This window comes from Anoplopoma fimbria, chromosome 9 (assembly GCF_027596085.1).
Source record: "Anoplopoma fimbria isolate UVic2021 breed Golden Eagle Sablefish chromosome 9, Afim_UVic_2022, whole genome shotgun sequence".
Taxonomy (NCBI): domain Eukaryota; kingdom Metazoa; phylum Chordata; class Actinopteri; order Perciformes; family Anoplopomatidae; genus Anoplopoma; species Anoplopoma fimbria.
The window spans coordinates 1,468,337-1,479,964 of NC_072457.1; the positions used below are offsets into that span (position 1 = coordinate 1,468,337).

At 39.2% G+C, this 11,628-nt stretch overlaps 1 protein-coding gene across 1 annotated transcript in view; it reads right to left on the minus strand.

The window, feature by feature from the left end:
* The window catches only part of LOC129096253 (voltage-dependent calcium channel gamma-2 subunit-like), a 61,567-nt gene that overhangs the window by 49,254 nt on the left and 685 nt on the right, over nucleotides 1-11,628 (minus strand). The window lies entirely within an intron of this gene.

Genomic DNA, 11,628 nt, shown 5'->3' on the forward strand with positions numbered 1-11,628 from the left:
GAAACAATCACAGTTTAACCAAAGGGGGGATTTATTTTTCCTCTGATCAGATTAGCTTGACATTAAATAAAGCTCATTAAGAGAAAAAACACATGGGTTGCAACCTGTCAGATTTCTTGCGTGTTATATATCCATTTATACAGTTTATACCACATAACATAGGACTGTATGAAAGTCGATTGAGAAACGGTGACATTTTTCTGCAAAGGTTTGGTCCTTTCTAGGTATCAGTGAGGCTGTTGACTAGAAAGCACAAGCTTCAGATTTCTTTGTTTTAATAATAGAACATGTTCATGCAGTTTTAATCATAACACAGGGATAAACAATCACATGGTGCATGTTTAGAAATTATTTAGATGAGCATATAAGCATGTTCTCGCTTTTTTGAAAATATTAAACGTATTGTTAACGCCTGTTGTGTGTTAATTCTGAATGTCCTCATGTCTGTAATATGTTCCCGTAAATGTGTGTGTGTGTGTGTGTGTGTGTGTGTGTGTGTGTGTGTGTGTGTGTGTGTGTGTGTGTGTGTGTGTGTGTGTGTGTGGATGTCCCCCCCCCCCGGTGCAGAGCGGAGTGTGTGTCAGTCCCAGGTGGCGTGTGAGTCCTCGTAAACAGCCTCTTTGATTGAGAGGCCGTGATGCCTGTTTGACAGGCGGCCTTGTGCCCGCCGACAGAGCGCTGAATCGCCATAGTTACGCAGCGCCATGTGGCCGTAGATACCCCGCCACGACAGAGGAGAGAGGAAGAGGAGAGCTGCTGCTGCTGCTGCTGCTGCAAAGCGAAGGTGGATCGACTGCATTAATTAGCTAATGAGGAGAAGGTCATTAGGGGTTAAACCGCCGCTGAGTGATGGAAGATGATAAATGTGGTGTTTATAATGTAAATACATACATTCTGATGAATGTAAGATCTCATGTTCAGTCATTGAGTCGATGTTCACTGCATCGAATGACATGATTGTGTCTGAAATCAAACGGCTGAAAGTAATACGATATTTAGTCCTTTGGAACATGATGCAACTATTGTATTTCTGGGGAGTTTTTGTGGCAGAGAAAGATCGAGGCTTGATCATTAAAAAAAAAATAGACTTTCATAGACTTTTTATGTTAACATAAACACTTGACACAAGCAGTGTCATGATACTGAGCAGTTAGGTTTAGACAACAAAACCAACAGTTAGGTTTAGACAACCAAAACAACAGTTAAAACCAAAACAACAGTTAGGTTTAGGCAACAAAACCAACAGTTAGGTTTAGGCAACAAAACCAACAGTTAGGTTTAGACAACAAAACCAACAGTTAGGTTTAAACAACAAAACCAACAGTTAGGTTTAAACAACAAAACCAACAGTTAGGTTTACAACAAAACCAACAGTTAGGTTTAAACAACAAAACCAACAGTTAGGTTTAGACAACAAAACCAACAGTTAGGTTTAGACAAAACCAACAGTTAGGTTTACAAAAAACCAACAGTTAGGTTTAGACAACAAAACCAACAGTTAGGTTTAGGCAACAAAACCAACAGTTAGGTTTAGGCAACAAAACCAACAGTTAGGTTTAGACAACAAAACCAACAGTTAGGTTTAGACAACAAAAACACTACCAATCAACCAGTTTTCTGGTTAAAGTCCTGTTTGTTGGACTCATCCTCCTCATTTTTTTAAATATTCTAAAATATACATTTAATTCATGTGTCCACCACCAATAAGGCTCCTATTTGACCTTTTATTGGCATTATTTTTGCCAAAAGCGACCCAAAAAACAAACAAAAGACAATTTGTGTCCCTGAACAATGTAGTCAATTAACAAGCCTTGTAAGTTATATGCTAAGACGTGACTTAATCCTAACTTAATCATTCTGGGTCTAAAGGCCTTTACACGCTTTTTCGTGCAATAATCACATTTCAATACACTGTTTTTTTTCATGCATACTTTCAAACAGAACGTGAACATTTTGCGGACAGAAAACGAGAAGAATTTGTTTTCTGGAGGAAGTCGGTTTCGATGCAAAATTCTTTTAACTTCATGCTGACAGATTTAATTTCGGAGGTGACAATAAGTTCCCTTATTTTCTGAAGAGTTCATATCTCCATGTGGTAAATACATACACACAAACACACAAACACATGTAACACATTTCTACATATAAAAATGAAAACAACATATTTTAGCTGCATGCATCCTTCATAGCAGCAACACTAGCATGTTTCTGTGACTACAGTTTCTACGTGACTCATCTCTCTCCTCAAAAGGCTCAATAACACTGACATTCACATTCACACATGGATCATAAACACTCTGCTTCTATCACGAGGAAACATCCAAAACACCAACATGTCATAGCTTAGAGCATTGTTCCTAAACTGTGAGTTTGCAAAGAACCTAATGGGTTCTATGTTTTAAAAAGGTTTCAAAAGCCCAAAGGACGTTTTGTTCAAACCAAAGCGAACGTAGTGTTTTGTGAATCCAGGCTGCTTCCATGGAACTGATTAACTGCAGAGGTTCAAAAGGTTTCAGATGTCTTCAGTAACAAAATGATGTTGAGTGTGATGAAAGCTCAGATTGAATGCTAGGTCAAACACACACACACACTCTCAGACACCTCATTCCCAGAAACATATCTCCTGTCACACACACACACACACACACACACACACACACACACCCTGCTGGCTCTCAAACCCGCCGCGATGGAGATTAATAGCTGCGTTTAAGAGCCCGCTGAGCTCCACCTGTCAAGGCTCGGGGCCCCCGGGGCAGCGCCGGTCTGTGCCTCAGAACCAGAGACCTGTCCTGGGGCAAGATCCATCATGGAAGAACCGCGACAGCCTCCACAGCTGGACCATCGACACGGGGCCATCCGTCCAGTATGACGGGCTCACAGAGGGAATCCAGCTGGAGCAGACTGGACGGCTGCTGGCTCTCTCTTTATTATGTGTACTTGTATATACACCTGTTTTTTTTACCGACTTATACATTATAGTAATGTTTACTTATCTCTATTCAGCTTTGTTGTCCGAGCATTTAGCAGAATCTCTGTAAAATGTGCATTGAGAAAACCCGATTTGTATGTGAACACAATAAAGATGATTCTGATTCTGACTTAAATTCATGCCGTTCGTTCAAACACACTGAACGTTTTATTTAAAATTCCAATTGAGAGACGAAAAGTTCTCAAAGATTCAAAGTTTATTACGCTCAGTGTCTGGGAAATGTATATATAATGATGCACAAGAATATCTAGAATATATTGTGTATAATATATGAAGAGTTCATTTGTAGTTTGAATAGTTTGATTAATATTTCCTTGAGTGCATAATAGTGATAATAATAAAAATGATTTAGGAATATGTGATAAATAAATGTGATTAAAAAATGTATATTAAGTGGATGTAAGTTCTGTCGCCTTGACTGCTTGATTTAAACATGACATTGCAGCGTCAAAAAGTTATCGAGTTGACCTTTATTTTGTGCAGAAATAATGTGGATTCCTGTGCTGTACATATTGACATTAAAACTCGGAGGTTAATTAATAAGGTTACTATAGCCCTCAGAAGCTGCATGGACTTTGCATCTGATCACTTATCAATATATATATATATATATATATATATATATATATATGCAAGGCTTGAGTTAAACATGTAAACTGAATAATTCTAAATACTGATAGAACTGAACCGACACATGTAGTGTAGAATTTCCATAAAATTTGAGCAAATGATCCCTCATTTTTGAAAGCCCAAGTTTTCCATCTTTCATATTCTATAATTATTAAAAGGTCTTAAGGGGTCATGAGAGGAAAACAGCAGTGCACCTTATTTAAACTCACATGTGACCTGACTTTCAGGAGGTAATAAGTAAGATAACAACAACATTGTTGGGTTTAGACTTTATGTTGATAGATATGCTGCTGTTTCCATTAGTGTGTGTGTGTTTGTGTCTTTGTTCAGAGTCGTGTGGCTGCAGCACCTTGACGGCTGAGGTCTGACGGCCGCCGTGACCCGTCACTCACTTCTGTTACGGTATCAACAACAGCTCGCCCACAGAGCGCCGCTGGATGCTGACTGTTTACCGGCCTCAGTGCAGAGGCAGAACAATGGCTCCTCTTTTCTCTGAGCCAGCACTCCTCCAGAAAACACCACAAATAGTGTGTTCCATCTTTTAGCTTTGACATGAAAAGGCTTTGACCTTTGCTCTCCTTTAAAATTGGTTACTTGTGATATCAGAAATGTGGGGAAATGATTTGTTTTAGTGACGGTGCCTCCAGATGTTCAGTGATATCTGATGATACTATGTTGCAATTATGATCATGATGATGAACTCAGAGAGAAATTAGAAATGATCATATTGTTGATTTTGTCACACAATACAGGAAGCATCAGCTACAACATTAGTACATCATATGTTCTGTATTCTGATTAATGTTTACACTCCAACACTAAAACCAAAGAGCAGCTGCAAATATGGGAATTATTATTATTATTATGATGCCTATTATTATAATTTTTACTATGATGTTTATAATCACTTAAATTCTGTATTATAATTAATATTCTTCATATTACAAATATTATTACTATTATTACTAATATTATTAAGTTTATAATTATTATAAACTTATTCTTTTTTATTATTATCATTTCTATTATTATTATTCCATGGATTTTTTTCATGTGCATTCTATTTATACAATTCCAATTTTATTTAAACTTTTTTTTATCTTATTCTTATTTTTTAATGTTTTATTTTCTATTTTATTAAAGATTGTTATGACATTCTTTCCCTGTTTTAATGTTCATTCTATGTCTCTTTCTCTCACAGGTTAATGCTCAAACTCACCACCTCAGGACAAAATAAAAGATCTATCTGCATTTTCCTAACTGAGAGCATACAGATCTCATAATCAGATCACTTTTTTACAAATCATCTTGTAATCATCTCTTCTCCTCCCGCCATGTCAACTAATGAAGCCTTTTTTTTTGTTTTTTGCGAATCAGATTCCATATAATCAGCTGGTCCCCATCTCTACCTACAACATGTCTGACTGAGACCATCTGATTTCAACTTCCAGATTACCTCAGTCATCAGATTACAAGTCATTTGCCCTCCGCTATCGGCCGAACCCACGAACTAGAGCTTTAGATAAAGGTAATCTGATTCCATGTAATTAGTTACTTCCTATCCTGGCGCATCAGTAGCCGGAGCTTTAGATAAAGAGGCTCTGTTGACGATCAGCACTGCAACGCCGAGGGAGCTGATGGCTATTAGCATAATTAATGTCATCGCCGTAATGCACTCCAACTCTGAGACAGCCTGCCACACACACACACACACACACACACACACACACACACACACACACACACACACACACACACACACACACACACACACAACTCAAACGCCACAACATTTGTACACAGGCCTAAGCATGAAGCCGTAATCAAATCTGCTGGCTCGACATGAAACTGTCACATGTGATCTTTCCCTGTTGTCTGATGCTAACGTGTCGCCGCGGTGACAAGTCAGTCAGAGGCTTCTGTACATCCTGTCCCGAGCATTAAAATAAAAGCACGCACCGTGACGTATTATGTTAAAAGCCGGGGCGAGATAGGTTAGATAGAACGTAGGCCTGTGTGTTAAAGATAGCACAGGACGCCTGAGGGGGTGTGACAGAAAAACCCTGCTCTTTCTCTCTCTTCTTCTTTTTTCCTCCCTCTTTTTTTTTTTTCCTCTTTCTCAACACCTCCCAATTCCTCTCTCTCTTCCTCTCTCTCTCTCTCTCTCTTTCTCTTTCTCTGCACCACAGAGCTATAAAGCAACTGTGGCTCTGAAGACGAAGCCTCTCTCAGATTCCTCTCTCTGCTCTTAACCGTTTAGTAAAAAAAACCTCCGGTGCCAAGGACACCGAGCGAGCTTAAGAGTGTGAAAAGTAAAGCCACTCACACAAAAATAAGAATTTCACATGCAGTGAGTTGGCGTGGCTGCTTTCGCAATCGACAAATGTGTCGGTGAGTTGACACAATTTTTACAACCCTTCTTTTGCCAAGTTTTCATGTTCTCTGTCTTAAGAAATCAACACGTTTTGTCCTTAAACTCACAACAAAAGCAGAGTCTAAGTAGTTCCAAAACTATTGATCCATTCCCATGACCCTGTCTTTAATATGATTTCATAATGCAGTCACACAGGTAGCTTTTATTAAACATGCACCATATCTTCTAGAGAGCTTGAAAAATAAGTGATGTGTCTTCTATTGAGGCCATTACAAATAAAACCAGCTAATAATTCAACATTTCTTTGTGACTTTTTCTCTTATCAAAAATGGAGGTCATTAGATGTGTTGCATTTTGCATGTTGTAAGGCTCCTGATTAAGGCACCTTCCCCACCGTTATGTGTATACAACTAGCGTAGCATTAGCACTCATGCTGCATTCACAGCAAACTTAAGGAATTTAGCGGAGGAGTGGTTGCTCCCTCAGTGTAGACAACGTTGCATCAATCATGGCTGAAATAACCGCCTTTGCTGCTTTGTGCATGTTGTGAAAGTCTCAGGTATCCCGGGAAACTTAACGCCATCATGTCTGGGTTCATGACATCATCTGAAGCATGAATGAGACACATTTTGCGTTATTCGCGTTTGTGTCATTCCGATGCAGAATTGTGCGTTTACTCGCGTCCATTCGCGTCTTTGCATTGCCTTCGTATGTAATCAAATACAATAAATAAAATAAATGGCGTTAGAGGGAAATCTTTAGCTCCGTAGTTTGACGGTCACAACGGTATTTGTAGAGTAGAAAGCGAGAACTTGTTTACCAACTAGTTGGTATTTCTGTCACCTCCACCGTGTCTGTTGGTCATCCAGAATTCATTGAACCATAGTTATATTTATAACTATCGTTCAGCGTTTGGTAACGTTACTTTTAAACGTAACTTGTTACATTACAGTGTTACCTACTGAGAGAAGTCACTTGTTAGAGCACTACTTTTAAAGTTCTGCAAAGAAGCAGTCTGAGCATTGTAACGCTTTATCCCTAACACTGCTCTCATTTTATCCATAGAATTGTTGAAATTGCTTTTGTATTTCACCTTGTAGCTGTGCTCTAGTTTGCACTTACACATACTGGTCTTATCTGATCTCAACATCAATTGTGTTTCAGACGAGACTAGTCGCATATTCTGGAGCCGCTCACATATGTGGAGCTGTATAAACCACATTGTACTCTCGCTTGAACCACAGCTGATCTCATCCAGCATTCTCAGCTACACATAGGAAATAAATAATGTGCAGTAATGCGTAGATATCCCACAAAATGTTTTCTGTTATACATGTAATCTTGTACGAGATGGTATTAAGACAGCAAGACTATGTGAAACGGGAAGTTAACGTTGAATTATTTGTCACGTAACTGATGTACTTCATTTTAACACATACGACAATCTTTTCCGAAACCTAACTGAGTAGTTAGTTCTAACCTGTTAAGATGGAAGTTTATTTTGAAAAGACTGTATGCACGTAACGAGCAGAGGCTGACACGTGTTTCATAGGAAAACGCATTCAAATTAGGAGTCATTTTTTGTAGGATATCATACGAAAAAGTTGTATGAGGATGCGTTGGGCTGGAGGGACATAATTGCAAAAGCCTAAAAACTATTTTATTTTCTTTAACTCAGAGTTTGACAAAATAAATAGTCAGGACATGCTGAAGAACCAGGCAACCTCTCAGCTCCAAAGACAGTCATAAGGTCAGAGATGTAGCCGGGGGAAAGGCCTCCACACAGCATGAAAAGCATCAGTAGCAATGTAAAAAACTATAGTTAGACTTATGTTTAAATATAGAATGATAATTTAGTATAGTTTATGATTTTGCGTATGTTTCAAGAAGCGAGTTAGCTACTGTAACAGAATAAGAATGTTGCAATATTAAGAAGGAAGCTTAGAAAAGGTTTCTTTCTCTCGGGCAGAGAAGTAATACAGAAAGTAGTGAACAGCTGTCTGTCTATTTCAATGTTCCAGCTTCACCTGCACATGGTCTGCTGTGATATCAGCCCTGTTTGCAGCAGACAAAATCACACAACTGGACCTGAAAAGACTCGGATACAGGATTGAATCAAACACAAGGAAATAAAACATTAGCTTGATTTCATAGATTGTGATTTTCGAGCTGAATCTCATGAAGCAGTTGCCAACTGACAACGATTGCTGCTCGGAGAGAGTGTTATGTAATGTAACACTTCTATAATAACTGTGGAAAGTGTTGAAATAGGCAAAAAATCAGCGACAGCATGAATTAAGGTTATATTTTATTTTTCAGATGAGCTACCTGACAAAACTGGTGAAGATACAACCTTTAAATGTGACGTGCTTTGCTTGAACTCTGCCATGTCAGATCTGGAGATGCAGTAAACGTGTTGAATGATTACACGTGAAGGTGAGTCGAGGTTCTCCTCCGATAGATGTTAAAGCCACGTAGAGGCCTTGAGACAAAGGAGTGTGAGAGGATCGGGCTGCACGGATCAGCTGATGTGACACTGTGAGGTCACAACAAGAGGGAGTCACGACCATCACTGCCTATGCACGAATGCAGATGAACACAAACACACACAGGACATGAGTAGGTGCCTATTATGACATCAAACTAAAGACAGAGTGCTGACTCAGCAGCGTGTGTCATTCCACGTCATGATTACCAATTAGATGTTAGTTTTCATGGGTTTTTCTTTCATAAAATGAGCACAAGCATTAGCACACATGTAAAGCTGTTAGCTCAGAGCTGGAGACTGGACAGACGAGTTGTTCCGTTACAGAAACACCTCTGATGCAGCCTAACATGCTGGATCAGGAGTGTTCTGCACCGATCTGATGTCACGCTGTCATATCATTTAACTGCTCGTTTACGCTACACAGTCACAACAACAACACCCGATCCGTACTGCACATGTGCAAAATAACACTACACACCTGTGGTTAAACACTCTTGTGCACCCCATTTGTTTTTCACTGATAATGCTACAATACGAACATAAACTCTGTGTTGAAATGAATCGAAGGAGAGCTAGTTAACGTTAGCTGTTAGCATCTGGTGGGCAGCACAGTCCTGCTTGGCTTCATAACGGAGCTAACAGGTAACGCTAATGGAGTTTGCACCTCCGGTTCTGCTGAGTGAATCCAAAGCTTCATGTCTTTAAAGCTGCTGCATTCTCTCTCCTGTCCACCAGGGGGCGACTCCTCTGGTTGTATAGAAGTCTATGAGAAAATGACTCTACTTCTCTCTTGATTTATTCCCTCAGTAAACATTGTAAACATGAGTTTATGGTCTCAATCTCTAGTTTCAAGTCTTCTTCAATACAGCATGATGTTCATTTAGTAAATGATGCTCCATTTAGACTGAAACAGACCATAAAGCAGGGTAAACTCCTCTGCATTCCAACTATGGTAACTTCCGTTGATCGGTTCCAAAAACAACAACATGGTGACGGCCATAATCCAAGATGGCGACAGCGAAATTGACAAACTCAAGGCTTCATAACGTCAGTCCACAGACCAGTGGGTGACGTCACAATGACTACGTCCACTTCTTATATACAGTATACGGTTGCATTGTGATGCATTGATGCTCTTTAAAAACGAGTATTGGCCAAAGGTAAATTATAACGTTATCATGGTGAGTTAAAATGTTATTTTGTATATTTAAGTTTTTGGTGAGAAACTATGAAATAGATATTAGAAAAGGAACCATGACCTCTTAAACTCATTTAAGCAGCTTATAATACATTAATACATCATTAAAACTAATAATTCCAATAATTTCAACCAAAGCAAATAATATGAATAAAAATACAATCTTTTATTTCCTAATCTTTTAAATTGTGTGTTTTTATGCAAATAACTACTATAGAACACAATAACAAACTATGTTGGGGATGGCTGTAAAAACAGTTTTATATATATCTATATATAGATAAAGATATGATTTGTTTTCAACACGCTGGTATTGGATTGGTAGTCAGTATCGGCAGGTATGTAAGTTCAGGTATTTCTATCTCGAGGGAAAATGTGTCATTGAACATCGTCAAACTTTCTACCGTCTACTCTCATAAACTCACATTTACAATCACAAAAACAGCTTCTGTTCTTGTGGCAGCCGCTGAAAAACGACCAACTGAATCATGGGAGAAACACCAGGAATGCACTGAACCGATGTGGTCAGCACACGGCTGTGTCCTTTGAATCGGGTGAAATCTGGGGCAGGTTTATGATTCAGGATGAAGATGGATCACGCAGTGTGTGTGTGTGTGTGTGTGTGTGTGTGTGTGTGTGTGTGTGTGTGTGTGTGTGTGTGTGTGTGTGTGTGTGTGCAGGCTTGTATTGCTATCCTTGTGAGACCAAGCAGACTTTTAAACCTCAGTGTTTAGCACTTTCTTTTTTTTGGTGTTATCTGAAGCTTAAAGTTAAGGCTCCCTGTTTTTCTTCTGGATGATCATAAACATCACACTACATGATGTTGAGATTTGGCTTTTTCTTTCACATCAAAAGTTTCAATGATATGTTATGTAGGGCGAAGTCGTTCTGTTCCACTTTTAAACTACATTTTTATCCATCTCAGCTCCCAAACAAACCTGTTTAACAGTTTTCTTTTTCTTTACAGCCACCATTTCAATCGCAGATTCAGTTTTGTGGATCTTAACAGAGAGTTCAAACAGGTTTGTCATTTTTGACACCTGTAAATCCCTCAAACAGCCAGGCGCTGGTCACTCAAACTACTTGCAGAGGTGGTCTAGGACACATTTGATCACATGTCTTTAGTAGTAGCTCTCCTTTTGTTTCTCCTTTATATCCCAAATCATTCCAAAGTCTGAACAAAGTCGGCAAACTCTTAATTGCAGCAGCAGCGCATTACAGCTTCATTCATACCTTTCACAATAAAAGCCCTGCATCACTGCTTACCAGAGAATTCACTCAGAGAATGTTGCTGCTCAATAAAAAGCTTACACTGGCTTTGCCAACGATGTCTGAAATTGTCTTGAAAAGCCGTAAAGAGATATATTAAAGTGTCTTGGGCAATTTTGAAAACTTATTTTAAAGTGTAGGCAGACCACACAGGAAGTGTTTCTTTGCAAATAAAGCGGGGAACTTGAGACTCATGTGGATTCAAACACATTTCTCCATGTTTTGATCATTTCATCACAATGTGAAACGGCAACAATTTAAAGGCTTATAGCCGGACCGGTTGCCATGTGAGTCAGCTGTATTCCTGGCCGGGTTGGACCATGTGTCTGCTAAATGACTGTAATGTAATGTAATGTGTGTCCTTCGGAGTCCTGTGTGGCGTTTGCTAAGTGAGCCAAGCTGCTCTCTGCTAAAAAGTGACGACCTAAAGGGCCGACCTGAACACCGGCCATAACGGACCAAACTCAAAACACTCTGGACAGGAAAGCAACGAAAACAAACGCCATTTGTTGGGAGTCTTCATCCAAATCACCTGCTGGGGAAGAAGCTGCATTCATCGCTAGGAATGTCAACGCTATGGTTCAGGAAGTGAGGAAAGCTGCTATTTTGAAATAAAGTAAATCATTGTGACACAAAAAGGAGGGACTTATGATGCCTGTCAAATAAGGATATGATGT